Raw genomic sequence first — 8275 nt, forward strand, 5'->3', positions numbered from 1 at the left:
AATGCCAGGGCCACGAATTGTGAGTGAGTGTGTAGGGGAGCAGGATGGGGGGAGGGTATAGGGGCCTTTTGGAATATCATTTGAAATGTAAATGAAAAAAATATCTAATAGAAAATTAAAAAAAGAAATTTTATAATATGCAAAAAAGGAACTGTATAACGATCTAGATATGTTATCTATCTGTGATTATAACACTCTGAAGGCTAATAAAAGGTGATTATTAACCCAAAGTCAACCTGAGCTATACAAGTAGTTCTAGTCAACTTCAGGATCCATAATGGATACTCCCTTGAAAAACTAAGGGTGGGTACAGCAGGTGAGATTGTTCAGTGGGTAAAGGTACTGTTTTAAAAGGCCAAAGACCTGATCATGAGCCCAAGAATTTATATTATGGCAGGTAAGTTGACTCCTGAAAATTATGCTCTGACCTCACACTCTGACATATGAACATACACACACTCATAAATTCACCCACAGTATAAATATAAAAAAGAAAAAAAGGGGGGGCAGGGATCATGGCAATAGAGTGCTTGCCCATAGTGGAAAATCCACTCAGCTTGATCTTCATCACCACAAAATCAAAAATAATATCCTATTTTCCATTTGTAATTGAGTCCACAAACAGCATCTTTTTTTCTATTTTTTATTAGGTATTTGCTTCATTTACATTTCAAATGCTATCCTGAAAGTTCCCTATACCCCACCCCAACTCCCCTACCCAACAACTCCCNCTTCTTGGCNCTGGNGTTCCCCTGTACTNGGGCATATAAAGTTTGCAAGACCAAGGGGCCTCTCTTCCCAATGATGGTCAACTAGGCCATCTTCTGCTACATATGCAGCTAGAGACACGAGCTCTGGGGGTACTGGTTAGTTCATATTGTTGTTCCACCTATAGGGTTGCAGACCCCTTCAACTCCTTGGGTACTTTCTCTAGCTCCTCCATTGGGGGCCCTGTGTTTCATCCAATAGCTGACTGTGAGCATCCACTTCTGTGTTTCATGTGTTTTACAAATTTTATCTTGTGTATTCTAGGTTTCCCTTCATGACCAGAGGCCCAGGTTCCCTTTGATCTGTTATGGTTTACCTTGGTTTCAAACAGACAAGAGAGCTCCACGGTCCTCAAAGGAGACACCAGTTCCTGGCTGTAACATGCCCAGGATCTTAGGACAACAGGATCCCAGGATAACAGGAGCTGGGTCAGACCAATGTTTCAGGGTCTCAGAGGAGTTTGACTGCCAAGAACTCTGACACACCCAGAATCTCAGGTTCACAGGAGCCCACAATCAAAGGATCGTAGAGAAAGCTGGAATCTGAGGAGTCCTGAATCAACTTGGATTATAGGAAGGACAGGCTCCAATCAGATATGTTGAGGGCAGCAAGCACTTGAGATAATCAGATGACAGGAGGCAAGCATAAGAACAGAAGCAACAGAAACCAAGGTTACTTGGCATCATCAGAACCAAACTCTCCCAGTATAGCAAGTCCTGGATACACCATCACTCCAGAAAACATTAGCATCTAATTGTAGCTCAACCCTGGCTAGATCAAGAAGATCGTATTGGTAAAAGTCATTTTTTTCTAATAAATGGTATGACTGTTTTACATGCTACAATGTTTATGCTCATTTAAATGAAGTTAATCAATATGACTATTGTCAACTAATAATAATTTAAAATTAGCTTAACTATGTAGTACTCAATAGAATCATTTTCACATTTTAAATGTCAACAATATGAAGATATAAATATATAAAAAATAGTGACCAGGAATATTGTTAGCCAGTGTAGCTGAAGAAGTGAGCTCCCAGTTCAGGGAGATATCCTGTGTCAAAAAATATTTATTATAAAGAAATGATCATGAAAGACAGTACCTGGTGTCAACCTCTTTCCTTTGTATCCACCCATACTATACACAGCTATGTTCACATATTCACATAGTAACACATACACAAAAATAATAGAGATAGGTGATTTGAACTTGGAAGAACAGTAAGTTATATTGTTTCTTCCCAATAATTTTGCTTATCTTTCATATCTATATTTTGAATGTAAAGATATTTGCTGATTTAATAGATACAACAGGATAACTGTAAACATCATGTCTCTAGTAATTTTTGTTTTTTATTAGTTTGATAAATGTGTCCCAGAAAAGTTTGTTGTTGATATGCAACTGTCAATTATGTTTAATGGTGAAAATAAAGTTTCAATTTTTAAATGTCCTTCATTGATAGCTATAGTTGTCAATAGTATCCCCTTCAAGCTTCATGCCATGTAGCTTTTAAATAGGCAAAATGATTTATAACTAGGACCTTATGATGCTTAAAAACTAGAACTGTGGTACTAGTGTTTTGCATTAGCTCTAATTTTCCATATCACAACAACCAATTTTATGTTATGTGGGGAACAAATGCAGGTCCATTATTTCCTTTTAGATTTGAGACAATTATCTCTACTATTTAAGTAAAAAGTAAACTGCATGAGTGTGCTAGAGTAGCTGTCAATATTGACTGAATTGACAGAGTATCCACTTAGCTTTCTATTTCATTTGCCTTTGTGCACACACAGTCACAAATCAAATGGCTCAGTTAACATACTCTGGGGAATTAATTTTCTATGAAAAGCTAACTTTTAATACGATACAATTTAATAACAGAGTAGAACCTTTCTCAGTGGGCCCACCTTGAACTTGAGGATAACAAATTTGGTACTGAGATACTTAATAGCAATAATGGCTACTTTCATTTTAACCATTCAATGACTTGGGCAAATTCATTCAGCAAACATTCATTGAGACTTGCTATGTGTTTTTCACATTACTTGTTCTGGGGATACAATTTAAATGTCAAGTATCAGCTTTCTACAAATCCATAATCCACTGAGAAAAATCAGACAAGGAAAGAGATAATTATACAACAGTGAGGTAAATGCAGTCAGTGATAGGGTTGTACAAAGTGTGCTTTATAAAATTAATGTGGCAGCACTGTGTAAAGTACACTTGAGATAAGGTTGTCAAATTAGTAATGTCAAGCATATATTATTCCTATTTTTTACTTAAGGAAATTTTATGGAGCCAGAGATTTAAATAATAGCCCTGGATGACTTGGCTTATTCATTAACATGTACACACATCTCATTAATTCCCTCCTTCATCAGTAACTATTCTGGTAATCAGGACACAGGGGACCCTACTATTATTGGTTTTATAATATATCTAAAAAATGAAGTTAGAATTCACAAGAGAAGAGAGTAAGGGTGTTGTATGTGAAATTCTAGTAGGGGCAACAAACAATACATACCCATTTGACTATTAAGGACCAGAGTTTTCTTGTACCACTTGCCTCTGACATTCTCCCTTCCACATTGTGAAGGATGAAGATTTCAGTGATGGTCTTACCAGACTTGCTGAAACTTTACTTGGAAATTCACTTTAAAATATTTTGAATCTGTAAATAAGAAGTGAGATGAACATGAAATGAAGTGAATTTTAATTAAAATTTTATGAGTTAAGCATTAGCATAGAATGTTTCTATCTGAAGCAACTAACTAATTAACAGATAAGGTATCTTGAATAAAACTATCACATTAGTGTTTTCCAATTTACACAATGAATAACAATAGTTTTAATTAAAAAATAATTGTGTTTCATTTTTGGAATAGTAAAAAGATGACCAATTTTTAGCATGAATGATATTTTTAAAATCTGCAAACTCTAGAAGTTTGTGTCCTAGGTACACTTACAGGCAAATATATAGGTGTATGTGTATAAGAAGACTATGAAAGGAGCAAATTACAGTTTATGAGAGGGTTGAAGAATGGGAGGGGAACAGTTACAAAAGAAACCATTTGACTGGACTTAGTGCCTTGGCGCAAAGGGACAAGGGAAGGAATTGGGAAGAGATGATCACCAAAGGTGTGATGAAACTGGTTACTATGCTAATTAAAGAATAATGTTTTTTCTTTGGCTTTACAAGACAGGGTTTCACTTTCTCTGTGTAGTCTAGGCTGTCCTGGAATTTGCTCTGTACACTGGGTTTCCCTTAAACTCACAGAGATCCACCTGCCTCTGTCTCCAAAATGTTGTGATTAAAGGCATGTCCTACCACTGCCAGGATAAGAGAACATTTTTTTTTAAGCAGGAACAAAATAGCATAAACAGAGGCACAAATTTTTATAGAGTTTAATTGAGCAAATAAGTTCTCTTGCATCAGGAAGTCCTAAACTTTGAGTTTGTTCAGATGGGAAAAATAAGGTCAAAACATGTTATATGCAAAGAATTAAATAAAAATATTAAAGGAAATAAAATGGGGAGGCTTTTTCACTTTAAAATTTTTTTAAATTTATTTTTTACACTCCATATTCCAATCCCCACAATCCCCACATCCACCCTCCACATTCCACACCTCCTCCTCACCCCACTCTGTCTCCACGTGGATGTCCCCACCCCCAACCCCACCTGACCTTTAAACTCCCTGGGGCCTCCAGTATCTTGAGGGTTTGGCACATCATCTCTGAATGAACACAGACTCAGCAGTCCTATACTGTATGTGTGTTGGGGGCCTCATATCAGCTGGTGTGTGCTGTCTGTTTGGTGGCCCAGTGTTTGAGAGATCTTGGGGTCCAGATTAATTGAAACTGCTGGTCCTCCTACAGGACCACCCTTCCTCTCAGCTTCTTCCAACCTTCCCTAATTCAACAACAGGGGTCAGCTGCTTCTGTCCATTGGTTGGGTACAAATACCTTCATCTGATTCTTTCAGCTGCTTGTTGTGTCTTTTGGAGAACAGTCATGATAGGTCCCTTTCTGTGAGCACTCCATAGCCTCTGTAATAGTGTCAGGCCTTGGAACCTCCCCTTGAGCTGAATCCCACTTTGAGCCTGTCACTGGACCCTTTTTCCCCCTCAGGCTCCTCTCCATTTCTGTCACTGTAATTCATTTTGATAGGAACAATTATGGGTCAGAGATGTGCAACCCATCCCTTGCTAGATGTCCTGTCTTCCTGTTGGAGGTAGGCTCTATAAGTTACCTCTACCTACTGTCAGTCATTTAAGGTCCCTGAGACCTCCAAGGTCTCTGGTGCATTCTGGGGTTGGATCCCCCAACCTCCTATTTCCTGAGGTTGCCTATTTACATTCTTTCTGCTGGCCCTCAGAGTTTCAGTCCTTTTCCCTCATCCCATACCAGATCATGTTTCCCTCTCCCCTCCCCACTGACCCCCACCCCATCCACTTTCCCTCCCAGGTATGTCCCTCCCACCCCACTTGTGATTGCTTTCTTCTCTCTGCCAAGTGGGACTGAGGGTCCTCACCTGAGCATTTCAGCTTGTTGAGCTTTTTGAGTTCTGTGGACTATATCTTGGGTATTCTTTTCTTTTCTTTTCTTTCTTTTTTTTTTGGCTAATATCCACTTTTTAGTGAGTCCATATCATGCACATCCTCTTGTGACTGAGTTACATCACTCAAATGTAATTCATTTACACAATGGAATACTACTCAGCTATTAAGAATTAGGACATTTGCAGGCCAATGGATGGAACTAGAAAATGGGGAGGCTTTTCATAGAACTTGCAAAGAAGTAATTCAATTCCCCGATGTTTGTCTCATTTACAGGACGTATTCACTTACAACAAAAGATACCTAGTTTTTTTTTTTTTCTGGAGAAGTAGTTTGATAAAGTATTGAATATTGAGTTCATACCAGAGAAACTAGATTTGTCTTTCGTATGTGTTTAGGAATATACATCAGTCTGAATAGTAGAAAAAAAAGTTCTTGAAATAATAATTTTAAAGAATGATGGGGCACATAACTTAGTGGGAGAATACTTATCTAGCATCTGAATGATTTGGATAAAATCTCAGAACTTCTGAGAGGGAGAGATAAGATAGCGATAGAAAGGTCTTTAGAGAGAAGGAGAGAGAGGCTAGAATACATAGCCTAGGAAGGACTGGAGAGTTGAACTTCTTGCTGCTATTGGGAAAAACAACAGTGCTGGAGGAGACCTTTCAGTTTTTCTGCTTTCAGATCACTCATGCTCTTGTTGATAATGTTCATCCAGGTGCCGTTAGCAATCCCCAAAGTCCCATTGATTCTTCAAGGTAATTTGGAAGAAATTGAACTTTGTTCTGTGTTTAAAAACTTGGAAGGAGGGATGGACATTGCCTGTCTACCCCTTCAATCAAGTAGAGAATTTTCACAGTGAATTTAAGCAACAGAGAAAAGTTTAAACCTAGACCCAATAAGAGTAAAAAGAAGTTTTATGTTGAAATTTTGTATCTAATCTTGACATAAAAACATTTGAAATGTAAATAAAGAAAATATCTAATAAAAAACATAAAAAGTAATTAATATAATCAGTATTGAAATTTTCTTCATCAGAAAGCTTTGGGTTTTATGAAGAAGAAAAATAATGTCTTTTGCCTTACATCAAGAAATTAATTTTTCTTCACTGAAATGAACAATGTAATAGATTATGATTTTTATGTAATTATATATATATATATATATATAGTTAAGATTGATGACAAATTTGAATTATATAGTGCTATTTACATAATTTTGGTTCATTGTACATCTTGACAATTATTAACTTTTTTCTTTTATTGTCATACTCTATATCACTTCATTTTGGATGATTACAGTATTTTCCCATGCCATATACTTAAAAAATTACTTACTATTTTTCATGTGTATGAGTATTTGCCAGTGTGTATGTACATTCATAATGTGCATTTAGTCCCTATGGAAGCAAGAATGGTTATTAGATCAACTACAGTTACAGAAAGTTGTGAGCCACAATGGGATATTGGGAATGGAACAAAGGTCCTCTTCAAAAGAAGCAAGAGGTCTAAGTGCTCTTAACTATGATAACAAGACAGAACATAGAAGATTCAGTAGAAAGGGGTCAAGAATAATATACTTCAAAGACCTCCAAATAGCGACCTATCAAGGCATCATCTAGGCGTCTTCTCCTGAAGTTTCCAGATCTCCACAGGTCGCAACAATAGCTTAGGACCAAATACTTAAAACATGATCCCTTGGCAAAGATCAATATTCTTCCATTGTATTGTACTGAATTTAATTGAATTCTGAAGGTTATTCTGTCTCAGAAATTTTGGGAAAGTTTCAAGAGTGACGTGCTAAAGAAACATTGACCTCAAAATTTTTTAGTAAGATTTTTAAAGAATGTTTTCTTCTATTTTCTGGATATTGTGCTAGAACTTCAATAAATATGGATGTACAAGTATCTCTGTAGTGAAACACAGACCTTAGAGTCCATTAGTCAATGAGTGGTTAAATAAAATGATGTACAACAATTAGGTAGATATCTTACCATAGAGACACCTGTTCATGCAAGTTTACTAAGATTATATTCATAGAAGGGAGAAATTGCAAAACCTAGGTGTCCATCAAATGATGAATGGATAATGCAAATGTGATGCATTAATTCAATGAAATGTTATTCAGCTACTAATAAAATGAAATTATAAAATTTGCAAGTAAGTGGAATAGAGCAAGAAATACTCATGTTGAGTACCATAACCCTAAAAAGACAAACATTGCATGGTTTCTCTCATATGTAAATCTAAGCAGATAAGGTTTATATATGTGTGTTTCATTCAGAATATCTCTAAATATTAGGTAGCTAGTAAGAAACAAGGAAAACAGAGAGGATCTTCAGCAAAGGGGAAATAGAATATAGTGTTATAAATGGATAAAAGAGAAATAAAGTAGGATAGAATTAAATGAGGATATAGACAGAAAGGCAAGATAAGGCAGGGAAATGGGGAGGCATTGTGAGCATTAAGGCCATTTTAAATTATATGGAAGCTTTCTATTCTAGAAGCATACACACACACACACACACACACACACATGCACACACACATACACACATACATATGGAATATATGGAATATGTGTATTTAAATTTTTATTTCAAAATAATTTCTTTTCAGAAGAATTTCCATACATTTCAAAAGAATTTCAATGGAATTACAGTATAATTTGAGAGAAAACATCAACTAGATAAGGCAACTGTCAGGTACAAAAGAAACTCAGGACAAGGGATTCAGAGAGTAGAGACTTGGATCTACTCATCCCAGACCAAACAGTGCACCTGTTAATAAACAGCAGGAGCTTCCCTGACTACTGCCTATTCCCTAAGGCAGGGTGTCACTATCTCCCTCATCCCCTCCCTCTCCCCTCTCCCTCTCCCTCTCCTTTTCCCTTTCCCTCTTCTTCCCCCCTCTCCCTCTCCTCTTCCTCCCCACTCTCCCTCTC

Source organism: Mus pahari, chromosome X (genome assembly GCF_900095145.1).
Source record: "Mus pahari chromosome X, PAHARI_EIJ_v1.1, whole genome shotgun sequence".
NCBI lineage: Eukaryota > Metazoa > Chordata > Mammalia > Rodentia > Muridae > Mus > Mus pahari.